This window comes from Octodon degus, unplaced genomic scaffold (genome assembly GCF_000260255.1).
Source record: "Octodon degus isolate 3935 unplaced genomic scaffold, OctDeg1.0 scaffold00025, whole genome shotgun sequence".
Lineage (NCBI taxonomy): Eukaryota > Metazoa > Chordata > Mammalia > Rodentia > Octodontidae > Octodon > Octodon degus.
The window spans coordinates 20,274,342-20,283,845 of NW_004524601.1; the positions used below are offsets into that span (position 1 = coordinate 20,274,342).

The 9,504-nt window shown below is 41.1% G+C and overlaps 1 pseudogene; it reads right to left on the reverse strand.

Annotated features, from left to right (window-relative positions):
* Positions 1-8: 8 nt before the first annotated feature.
* Positions 9-9,265, reverse strand: LOC101567312 (annotated as a pseudogene).
* Between the last annotated feature and the right edge of the window lie 239 nt (positions 9,266-9,504).

Sequence of the window (9,504 nt, forward strand, 5' to 3'; positions counted from 1 at the left end):
TCCTCTCTTTCAACTAATTCTTGATATTTCTCTTGGTAATCTGGATCTGCCGCAGTGAAAGGAACGTCATCTGGTGTGTAAAATGTTGGCTCATTCACAGAGTAGTTGCAATCATTTTCAGGTGTTGCTGCTCTGTATGTTGAAGTCGCATGCACTCTACCCCAGTTATTTGACCGGAGTTCTGCAGGCTTTAAGAGCATCTGTTTTACATCTCTGCTACAGTTTGCATCTAGGACAACATTTTCAATTCTCTGAATAATTTCTTCCATGTCAGTCTTCAATTTTTCTTTCCAAGCATCTGCCAAAACTGACCCTGTCGACTTTAGTAACTTTACTGCACAAATTAAGTAGTCATCCACTGGATTGGAGAAGAGGGCATTTAGCAATTCACGCAGACCAACTTGGAGAATATCTGCTCTTGTGACCTGTCCAGGTCTCCGGGTTAAGATAAAGTTCTCCCAGAAAGAGTACAAATGCGTGAAATCACTTTCGAGTCATTTCATCCTCTTTTGCAACTTGATCTTTCACTTCATATTCAGCCCGACATCTTTTAAGTAGTAATTGGCGGAAGTTGCCACTCTGTGGACTAGTTGTCAGATGATGGGACAGGTAATTACACAGGCGAGCTCCCAGGTGAGAGAAATTTAGGGTAGATGTGGCTTGTTGGTAGGCGAGTTCCACAAGTTCTTGCAAAGCATCATCTGTTGTAACCCAGCCATTCAGGGTCTCTGCAAACTGCTCAATTTCAGTTTCAAAACCGCCAGGTTGCTCTATAAGATGATTCGAAAACTCCTGAACATAGTCTAACAGAGTGGGATAATCCTCACAAGCATCTTCATAGGATTCCGCGTAGGCAGAATAACCCGTTGGGCAGAATTCGGGGGCGCCGGCAGACAGCTTAGACGTGACTTCCGGAGCACAACCATGGGGTTTAGCCAGCGCTGACTCTGGGCTCTGCTGTGGGATTTTATCCAGTGAACTAGGTGAAGCTCTCAGGGGCCTCATTTGTTCTGGGGGCGCTCTGGGACGGTGAGGCTGCTAGGGGTCTGTGAGGACCTGGCTCGGGGCCCCTGGCGGCCAGCCGTCCAGCTGCAGAAACTGCGGGAAGCCCGGGGCTTTGGGTTGCGGGGCTACATGCGCTACGAGCGCCCCGCAGGCGGCGCTCCCTCCGGGACCCCGCCACACTCAGGCCCGCCCCCGCCCAAGCACCTCCACACCCAGTTTTGGGGTGGCACAGCATGCCTGGGGCTGGCACAAAATGAGTATTGGAGATCCAACTCATGTCTTTGCACTTGCCAGGCAAGCTCTTAGACCCTTGAGCTATCCCCCACCCCAACTTCTCTCTACTTTTCATGCCAGAAACTAGCTCCAATAAATACTGGACACCCTTCAATTTTTTCACCACATCATCATCCATATCAATATATAAAGATAAGCATGAATACTGCTCCTTTCTCCTGTGTAAGAGTAACTTTCTAGTTAGCCCAAACTTCAATATGGCCAACAATTGGGAGAACAATGAGTCCACATTGCAGTCAATCTCCACTGCCCGATGACAAATTGGCCAAGCTGTCAGGAGAGATGGCTCTAAAGTATGTCTGTGTAGATCATTTTCAGCTATCTGTAGAAGCCTTTTTGACCCTGTCCCATCAAACCAATTAAACAAGATCAGACTTCATGCATAGGCTTCTTCAGTTAGGCTTTCTCCGCTGGATTTTTATAGACAGTTGTAGGCAATGATTCTTTTGCATAGCAAGGCTCCTTCAGTTGTTTTCCTTCTAAGAAAGTTCAGCACTGGGAATAAGAATCATCAACTGCAAATGCTGGGTGTCCCAGTTGCTTTTCTCCTGCAGTTTGGACAAAATACCAACACCCAAAATTAAGAAAAGAGATGTTTGTTTAGCTCAGTTAGTGGAGGTTTCAGTCCACACTCTGCTGGTTCCAAGGCAGTTGGCAGCAGTTCATGGGGCGGCAGAAAACAATGAAGAGCAGAGGAGGAGCAGCAGCTGTGGCGTCCATCAGGCCTCTCTTCCTTCCACACCAACTGCAAAAACAGAAGTTCCTCTGAGGAAGTGGCGCACAGAAGCCTTCCTCAACTCCCTTTATGTACCCTTTAAGTGCTGTGTCACTCTAGGGCAGGCCCTTTCTGACCTAGGGCGGGGTCCTCTGCTCCTTAGGGGTAGGGCCACCCCCCCCCCAGGGCATGGAGTCCCTGAGCGGATCCCCCCAAGCTTCTCACCTCTCAAGTTGCACACAATGTATCAACCACAGCACTGGGTTATCCGACAGTAGGTAGAAAAGAGGAATCAATTGTGTGGGTAAAAATGAGTATAAGAAGGGAATAATGCCAACTTCTTTGACTTATAGGTGATCAATCTGAGACCCTGGCCACATTAGTTTAGCAAGTATGTTAGCCTGCAGTGCAATCTTTTACTGCCAGAAGAAATCAGATTCAGTGAGGGCAAAAGACTGTCCTTTTAATATTCTATATTTCACTCAGATATAAATTTTGTTATATTATTATTTAAACATCTCATTTATATTGTGTCATCATTTTTCCTTTATTTATAACATCTTGAAAACACACTTTTTATTTAAGAGCATATGACAGACAGTCAATAGTTTCCCTCCTTCTCTGGGGGACATCAGTGAAACCATATTTTGGTTTTTGTTTGATGGTGTATGTGACTGAGTTCTGAATGACCAAACCTGTGCAGGACTCAGTGAGGTGGGTCACTTCCAGACTGAGTTCTGAATGACCAAACCTGTGCAGGACTCAGTGAAGCGGGTCACTTCCAGAGGAGGACCATTTTCCCCTCTCCATCCCTTAATTCTCTCACTGAATCCCTCATGTACCAGCTAAACAAGAAAAACTTGAAGGTCTGGGGAAAAAGTCAGCCAGATGCAGGAAATTGGGTCCTTGAATGTCTGCTTATAAAAAGACATCCAAATTGCTGCCAAGAAAAGAGACAGTTGGCCTCACTATAGAATAAGAAATAAACTCACATAGGCCCCCCTAAAATTCTGAGAATTTTAAAAAGTATGAGCATGTAGTTCACCTTATATATAATACTTATCTCAATTATTATTGTATATAATTTAGGTTTCATTTTTATATACATTTATTTTGTCTGCCTAAATAGTCCAGAAGCTCTTTAAAAGCTAGACTCCTGCTTTTCTTTACTTGCTAGCAAGTCTGCACTTCTGGAACAGTGCCTAGTGAGTAGCGGGTATTCAATAAATCCTGCTCAGTGTATAAATATGGAAGAAATATACAAACAAATTAAAATAAAGTCTTACTAAGCTGAATCATAGAAGCAAGGAAAGTAACGAGAAGTAAGTTTTAGAAACTGCTTTCCGTTTTTTATTTTGCCTTTCTTCTTCTGGTCCAAAACACTTCAAAAATATTTGAGAGCAAGTCTTGGTGGGTTTTATGAATGTTTGTATAAATACATTAGTGTAACAAGTACCTAACAAATGGCCTGTGATACTTTCATCCTCATATTATGTCTATGTAACTATTTCTCCTTTTACTGAGAGTGATGGTGCTGATGTGTGACATATTCTAGCAGACAGCCACCGTGACACCTGTACTGGCACCATTTGAACGTAGGCTGATTCTGCCTAATTTGTACAAATATCCAATAACTTTCTCCTAGCGAGACAGTCCAGATGTCACCTAATACAACTTGCGCCTTTATATGAGCCCCTGTGTAGATTAGGTTAGATCAACAATCCCAGCACAAAATGCTGAACAGTAATCCTCCTTTGTCTTTTGTCACTACAAAGCCAAATCAATGCCAGAAGGTGTCTTTACATGTTACTACATTTACTGTTAGTCGGTGCCAGAACAGACCTCCTTAGCAAGATTACGAGGAGCAATGTGATGTGTGAAGTGTGCATGCTCCCAAGACAACAGGATGTGCTGTGCCTACTGCCTCGGCTACACAACCCAGGAAAATCATCTGTACCCCTTAGAGTTGGATACAAGCCCAGGACACTTACATCAAACAAAAAATTAATGAGGAACAGACTTAGAACAGAAATATAATGCAAGTCATCACACAAAAAATAGAGGCCACAAGGTACCAGCTAACTTTCAGACCTGTGCATTAAATGTTACTAGATAGGCATAAAACTCTCCTACTTCTTAAGATTTTCTCTACTCAATGGTAAGCTGCCCTGGCAACACCAGTTCAGCAGGACTGCATGAAGTGAAGAAATAGTTGCACCATGGACAATTTTCGTGGACCTTCTCTATGCATATTAGCAAATTATGGTGCCCCAGTAGACCTTGTTTTGTACAAGACCTTGTTTTTGTACAATGTAGATTAAAGAGGGTCACAAATTTTTGGCTCTCTTCCCTAAGCGGTGAAGCATAGCTTAGTGTGGACTGGCCCATGACTATTTTGACTCGTTTATACAGTGAAAATGATGTTATGCTAGCAACTTCTGCTTGGTCTCCTCCATGTAGTAAGTATGACAACCATACTGGAGAAACAATACGTAGGAAGTCCTGTAACTCTGCGGAGAAAAAGAGGGGCCCAGTGAGCCCAGGCTGAAGGCTGTCACCACCAATATAGCAAGCTTTTGGGTGAATCTGTCTTTTCCCATCCATCTGGCCAGGACAGTAGACAGACATCACCAAGAGGTTCCACATGTCATTTCATGAAAGAGCACAATCAACCAGCCCAGAAGTCCTGTCACAAAATTTTTAAGTATAACACAATGGTTGTTACTTTAAAAATAAAGTTCTGTGGATATTTTAATGTAAAATAAATAACACAGATATGTGAACATAAAACAAGAGTTTGGTGGTATTACCAAACATCAAATGACCGATCTGAAGAACAAAAATAAGATTCCAGGTAGATGCTTAGACGCTTTAGGGCTGAGTCACCTTAAAAGTTGGCTAACAGAATTATAATCCCTCCAACACAGCCCAGCAACCATTCCTTAGCTTCTGCTGACTGGCCTAAGGGATTTTTTTTCCAAAGGCCATAAAATTAAATTAGAATTCACTGCTTAAGCGTAATGATTTCCAACTGTTTATGTGGGTTATCATTTACAACCAACTGGCATTTAATCAAACTACTATTTTTATTTTAGGACCAGAGGCCACAACGTTGTGTATTTTCTCTTCTTCCCTGTTGAGCAAAGCAACTCTATCCTAGCTGTGAAGGGATATCAAATTGTTTATGAAAAGCCAGCATGAAGTATTGTTTTCAAACATATTTATGATTTCACACCAACTTAGGAAGGATTTAGTTCATTTTATTGATTGACACATAATCTTACATTTGCATATATAATAATAACATAATCTCTGGGAGAAAAAGGAAGAATTAAAGGGACATAATAATTTTTTGATAAAATTCGCTTATAAAATTAGTCCTGTTCCCAGTTCTGCCTCTGCTGGCCCCCACCAAAGGAAGTGACCTCTATTCCACACAAGTTGGATTTCTCATACCCAAGCTCTCATTCCTGCCCTTCTCCTATCCTAAAATTTCTTCCCTTCTTCCTCATTTGTTCTTGAAACCAGGACTCATTGTATGTCTTTGATGCTAGCCTCTGCTTTTATTTGCCCTGAACTTCTCCTTCCCCTTCTCCTTTGAAAAACTGCTGCTCTCTTTCCACAGAGGCTCCGTCCTCTCCCCACTTCAGTTCTGAACATCAGTCCCACCACAGGAAAATGGTTCACAGGGGAATCAAACACAGTGGGGTTCTTAGACTAGCCATTCACTTGCTATCACAGCACTCCCAACTTCTTCCTTTTTAGCCTTTTCTGTCACACCAAAGTGCAAAAATATCGCTTCTGACTAGCTATAGCTATTCTGTCTTAAAATTAACACGCATGGGCCTCTGCGATAGTTCAGCAGACTAAGTGCATGCTTAGGTAAGCACAGGGACCCGGGTCTGATCCCTGGCACCAAATGCCTTGCTGGCCTCACCCACGGGCATGCTGAGCCAGCCACAGAGACTGAGCGCGGTGGTGCATGCCTGTAATCCTGGCACCAGGGAGGCTGAGACAGGAGGATCACTATGAGTCTGAGCTGCGTAATGAGACCCTGTACCAAATACATTAAAAAATTCTTAAAATTAACATGCAGCAAAGTCATGTTTTCCTTGCTAATGAACTGGAAGTTGCTTAAAGCAGGTACCCAGTTCTTTCATTGTAATACGAAGCACAGCATCTTCTTTGCGTGTAGTAAGTATTTAACAAATAGTGTTAAATCCTGTAACATCTGTCAGAATATTAAAATAAGCAGAGAACTGCTGAAGATTTTTCTCTTCCCTTTGGTATGATCGTGCAAATGCAGGTGTGGCAATGCACTAGTTGGTAACCACAAACCTCCCTCTTGTGCCACGGTCTCTTGGTGGCGCCGATGCTGGGCAAAGGGCACATTGCCGCCTATTGAATAACAGTTTCATTAATGTTAGGTTTGCACCATCTGTGTGATTTGAGCTGTGGCATAACCAATTTCATCTAATAAGCTGTATCTGATAAGCCCTATTAACTAATTTATGTGAAAGAATTCATTGACTTCAAAATCTCTTTAGAGTTAATATGACAAATGTTTAAAATAAATAAATCTTGGTGGCATTTTCAGTGAATTACTAATTTAATAACAGGTACTGTCAATAGAGTATTTACATATGCAGGTAATCTCAGTGCGAGGAAATGTACACTTCTTTATATGTGCTAGGAGCTATCATGGTCTTGCCACAGCTGTTAGAAATTACAGGTTTTCAGTCCCAAGCATCAGCCATCAGTATAATTATTATTATTTTATCAAAAACAATCACAGGGAGTATTTTAGGCTGACAAAAGCCTTCGAGGTCTTTGTTTATTCACTGCACCATATATTCTGCCCTCCATGCCAACTGAGTTAAAGTTCTCTTCCTCCCGATTTAAAACCCATTATTACAGGAAGCAAAGGTTCCCATCTTTAATGCAAAGTAAGATCGGTGCTTGCATAGGGAGAGCACCCATCTCAGGATGTAAATAAAGGAGAGCACAACCTGAGAAGCCCTATTCAGCAGGCTTTCGGCAGCATTCCAAGACAGAGATTGCAGTTTACTCTGTGAGGAAGTAAGGCAGTGGGCAGACACCAGGAGGAGCGAATTGACAGCCTCAAACACAAGGCTGACAGCGCAAAGAGGTCGTGCTTACTATCTAAGCAGAAGTCATGGCAAAAGCTGCTGCCTCTGTGGCCTGGACATTTCACAGTGATAAAGTGAGATTACTGTCATGAAATGTCTTCGTGCACAAAAGGACCTTTCTCTCCTTTAAACTCTCTGATGAGCTTACAAAGAAGTGATGTGGCAAAAGGCAAGGTACTCAGGGATATAATGCCCAGGGAAAATGAGACAGGGCACAAGGACCTGCTACAGAGCAACCTGGCCAGGGACCCATCAGCTGGGGGTGGATTACTGGAGTGAGGCATCTCTAGCGGTGCAAGTTGTAGCCACAGCCCCTAGCAAGCGTCTCATACTGTGCCTTACACATTGATATTACACACACTTTTGATGCCCAATTAAGTCAACAGCAGGATAGGGGGATGGGAGAGGTTTCACTTCTCCAGAATTATTCAGGAAAATAGAGAAGTTCCACAATTGCTCATTGAGTAAAACAGGAAAGGAAAAAAAAAAAAAAAAAAAGAATTCTAAAGCCCCTTAGTCTATGTTTTTCAAAGGAGTTTTAAATATTTCTCTTAATGGTCTGATGTAAAGTCTCTCAGGAGGTAATGCTACACAACAAGAATGATAATCCCTAAAGGCTGTAGCATGGGACGTTTAATCTCATGAAGTGGCATGCCACCATCCAGCTCAAAATTCATGAATGACAACTTACAGCACTAGGTGAGCTCTTGAAATGTGAAGCTCCTTTTCAATAGAAATTAGCTAGGCTTTTAGTAGCATTTAGAGTTTTAATATTAAAATGTAGGTGATTTGATGACAAAAGTACATATTATATCATTCATTGTTAATCAGCTCTTCTTGTTTTAAAAATCTGTAATATATGCATTGTTTGATGTTACCCTTTTTCTGTATTTGTTTTTGTTTTTCTTGTTTTTGTTTTTGCTCTTCAAAATAAAAGACAATTATAATAATAAAAATGTAAGCATGCTTTAAAAGATAATATTTTTATTTATATATCTAACATTACAGAATACTCCATTTATATTACACACTGAAATTCATACATTTTTGAAACATTAATGCTGCACTATCAGTTGATTCTATGAAAATATAATGTACAGCCCACATTTTAAGCTTATATTTGCTACTATTTGTTCCTTTTAATAAACTTCCACTGAGCACTACACCAGAAGGAGAAAGTTTTATTTTAGGTGCAATTGCTACATGAACCAAACCTCGCCCTACTTAAAAACGACAGACTTGTTCAGAGGTTGAAGGATAGTTCTCGGGAAAATCAGTTTAACTTTATTAATTTGAAGAAAGTATGGTGAAATTTTTTATGTATATTTTCAAGGCCAAATGGAAGAGCTGTTCTATAAGGTCATTCATGAATATTTAACCCAGTCAAATTTGTACCTTTTATTTCTACAGTCCAGTAGTCACAGCACTAATTTCCTCTGCAAATTAACCTGTAGACTTTTCTCCAAATGGCCTGATTCTAAACTAGCAATCTTTGCCTTCCTTGTTTTTTAATTTAAAAATCTATGAAAAGGCTTTGGAAAGTGCAATTTACACAGTGTAATAGTAATCATGTATAGCATTCTCTTGGTTTCAGAAAAATACTCTGACAAATTGAAAATAAATCAAAATTTCTAAACAGCACCTAAAAGGAAAGGAATGGGGGGATACTGCCACCTTCAAAAATAAAATCTGAAAGAGAAAAACACTTCATAGAAAAAAATAGCATGTGTTTAAGGACCCTGCAGTCAGCAACAAGGAGTTAAAGTGTATATTACTCAATTTATATAAAGAAAGATGCAGCAAATATCTAAAGTGCCTCAAGTTATAAAGTGGTTATTGTTGGCAGTTTGATGAGATTCAGACTCTGTGGAGAGGAATTGCAAAGTCAATTTGTTCTATCAAGGTAAATCTGAAATAAGTGTTCAAATTTGCCCAGAGCACAAAAAAATAAAGTCAGATCTCTCCCTCCTCTTATGCAGTCAAGAGGACAGGTACGGTGTGTCGTTTCCCCAAGTGACCTCCACTGAGATGATTAACATCCACAACACTGTCCTGCAAGAAAGAGGACAAGCTCACAGCGCAGTGCCTCACACTGACCCATGTCGTAACCCTGACCCTAAAGGGGAGGGAAACACTACCACTGAAGCGAAACAGGACAGGCACGTCCAGCTGACAGCATGACGAAGTACTGCTAAAGGCAACTGTGTTCTTTGCACAATAACTTTATTTCTCTGCTGAAATGCACTTTCAATGAAAGAAAATACACTTTGGTGGCAACTGAGAAAATTTAGATTGCTTCAGTTGTTAAATGACATTCTGGAACTGCTGTTAATTTTTAGG